Here is a 3,629-nt window from a genome sequence, read left to right as displayed (position 1 = left end):
CACCCCAGGTCACCTGACCTGATCCATAGTTTCAGAGGCATTTTAGACTTTGAACAGCAGACAAGAAAAGAGGAGGGAGGGAACCGCTGGTGTTGACTCAAGGAGGGGAAGGATGGCTGACCCTGAGCAAACATGGCCATTGGTCCATTCATGTGTGAAGGTGTGATCTCACCCAATCCTACCTGGTTTCAAATGCCTCACAGTCTTAAGCCCAGAGCCTCTCACCTCATTTTTGTCACTGTTTTCCTTTCCTGTTGACTCCGGGGTAAAAGGCAGTGAAGTGGGTAGAGTCACCAGGCCTGTCTGGTGGATTTGTCTGGGTGGGGCCACCAGGGAGGTCACAGCAGCCAGTGGTAAGCCTTTGCCATTGTCCAGAAGAGGTTTAAAGAGAGGCTTTTAGACAAAGGTTTCTTTTTAAGCCTGATTATCTTCAGAGACAGAGGTCAGTGTTACTGATATGGCTGTGGGATTTGGAATACATTTGAGAAACAGGAACCTAAAAACAAGCACAATGAGTATTGCATGTGGGGGAATGGGAGTAGGATACATAACCAGACACTGGTTTGATTCCTATCCTGCCGGCATACACTCCTTATCCAGCAACTCTGAATGAAATGAAAGCCACAGATTCTGGAAGGAACTTCTATGTTTCAATGCAATGTTCAGTTTCTATCTGTGATTACAAGCAACACCCTTAGATTTTTAGTCTCTGATTCCCAGATATTTGGCAAGTTAAGGCCTCCCCTAGTTAAGAACTGGGAATTAATTTAAAAGTTATTATTACAGACCTTAAGATGTTTTTATAAAAGAAAAGGTATCTTGTTTTCCAGACTTCCTTTTTCCTTGTATTATCTTCTCCCCTACCATTCCTGACATTTTCCTTTCATTCTACTTGTGATGTCAGATCCAGTGGCCCAGAAATGACCATCATATCACTACTCTTTTCAAAGAACAGGGTAGCTCATATATATATTTTTGTGGTGTTTTGTGGTGTTAACTTTATTGGTGTTTTTAGAATATTGTTTGATCTATGTTCATGTTCTCTCAAATATTACTCATGTTGAAGAGTGAATATCTTAAAATCCCTTGTGACTGTGAGGTCACTTTTTTGGCCCTCACATTACAGGCGCTTACTGGGAAATCTTCAGAATATCTTAATGTGAGTGTTCTGACCCATGTGGAGCCAGGTCACTGGGAGGATCAGCCTCCTAAACTTCAAGCAGGATGGTATCACACGGAGGGGAACACCACATGTCATTTTCAGTGTCTTTTACATATTGAATAAACCTGAATTTCTGCAACTTAAGAGCCTTAAAAGGTTGTCAAAGCTCGGTCTATTTTTTTTCTCTCTACAAGTTCAAGATAGTTTAAGTCCTGCTTAGCAAAATTCAGATTACATCAGGAAAGGGGGAAAATGTCTCAATTTATTGAGCCTCTTGATATGGCTGCAAGCCAGTGAGTTTCTCCTGTGGCCTGTTTTATCTTGCATTCTTCTCACTAGTTTGAATTATGACCTTACTGGGCCAAGGCTACTGAGATTTCTCAACCAAGAGCAACTACTAAGTATGGAAAGTTTGGTTCTCATTCAATAAACTAGGAAGCAAGAGATCCCAGTAAAGGTGTCAAAAATGATCCTCTTTCATACTCTTTTTAATTCTTAATTTTTTAAAAAATATTTTTATGATTTCAGAGAGGAAGGAAGAGAGAAACATCAATGATGAGAATCATTGATCAGTTGCTCCTGCACGCCCCCTACTGGGGATCAAGCTTACAACCCAAGCATGTGCCCTGATCAAAAATCAAACCGAGACCTCCTGGTTCATAAGTCAATGCTCAACCACTGAGCAACACCAGCCAGGCTTTAATTCTCCTTCTTTGTCAAAATAGGAAATATGGTATTTTTATTTCTATTTTACCTTATGATGCAACTTATCCATACCGCTGTATTGCCTTTGTTGGCAGTTGAACTGGAATTCATTTTCTCCATTTCTAGAATGAAGGATTTTTTTGTGGTTCAAACGTTTTTCAAATAACAGCATTTAGCCGAGGAAAATGTTTTAAGAGATAGAAAAGTAAAACTTATACTCAGTTTAAGGTTTTAAAAGACCCACTTAAATAGAATGTGTCACTGATATCATATTGATTCCCATTTCTTCCATTTACCTTAATCCTAACACTTTTCCTTCTCTGAGCCATCTCTCCTGGATATGGGGGCTCTGAGACCATTGTACCTGTGAGCATTTTACCTCTGCTTCACCGACTAGAGTGGGCATCTGCAATTGCCACTGCTGAGCTCTCTTCTCCCTTTTCTGGTAACAAGATCCAGGTCTCCTTTGCAGCCCACTGATGCCTGCTATCAGTCTGCATAGACGAGTGGGACTCCACCTCCAGCTCTAAGGTCACCCTGGGGTGAAGGCCTGGCCATTCATAAAAGCATCAAGTTCCCACCACCCCTCTGCTGAGCTCAGGTAGGGACCAAGCAGATCAGAGTTAATCTCAGGATTTTTTCTGGAAGTGCTGAAAAAGATGTACTTTCTCTTATGGTTTCTGAGATGGTTGATTTAAGTCTGGAGCCACTGATGGCCATCTGCTCACCATGCAGAGAATGCCTGTTGAAGATTAAGTCAAACCAGGTAAAAGAGATTAGGTGAAGAGAGACACAGATAACCAAAGACAACCCCAAGCACTTGGATCCACCACTGCTATTTCAGTTATGGGACCCAGTAGGTTCCCCTTAGATTAAACCAATGTAAGTAGGGTCATTTACAACATGGAAATCCCACACTCAGCTGACAGCCCAGGCATAAGCCTTTTTCCAGCTGTGTTTAGTTTTATAAGACCTATGATGGGTATCAATATGGTATTAATAATTCCCCTTCCTACAGCTGTTCCATCCTCTTTCACACTAACGCCAGCACCACTCCCATTCACAACATCAGAGCCCAGGAGTTAGTCACAGCAAGCCTTCGGCATCCACGATATCCAAGGAGGAAGAATAGCACAGCTTCGGTAGCTGCGGAAAGAGCCCTTCAGAGTGCAAGTTCGGGTGAAGCACAGCAGGCTGGCAGGTGTGAGGGGCATGGCCACAACCCAAGAAGCAGTTATCCTAGGCTGGGGCTGGAAGAAGGAGAGGACAGGAAATCCTAACTGTTGAGGAAAAGGGTGCAAAACCCCAGGAGGTGCTAGTCGCTACGTGTGATGATGACGATGATGGTGATGATGATGACGATGATGGTGATGATGATGATGACGACGACACAGAGTAGAGTCAGGGAACGCTGTCCATACTGATACCTATTATAGGTCTTATAAAACTAAATGTGAACAGGGGAAAAACACCTGAAACTTGGCTTGACTGTGTACAAGCCAATTACAGTCACTTACATGGAATGTGTCCCATTTATGCCCAATTACCACTAGACGTATAATGATTATGTACTTCATTAAGTATGTGTCAGATTAATTTAATTTCTCAGATTGTATTTGATGGCATCTATAAACATGATATATTTGTGCTCTGGCTTCCAAATATTTTTATGACACGTGCAAACTAGTCATCTGCCTACAACTTTTTAAAAACTTATAATGTCCTGGCCTGCATAGCTCAGTGATTGAGTGTCGACCTATGA

This window comes from Myotis nattereri (assembly GCF_964212035.1).
Source record: "Myotis nattereri genome assembly, chromosome: 6".
In the NCBI taxonomy this organism is placed as follows: domain Eukaryota; kingdom Metazoa; phylum Chordata; class Mammalia; order Chiroptera; family Vespertilionidae; genus Myotis; species Myotis nattereri.
The sequence above is the reverse complement of the archived record's forward strand: the minus strand, read 5'-3'. Positions refer to the sequence as shown.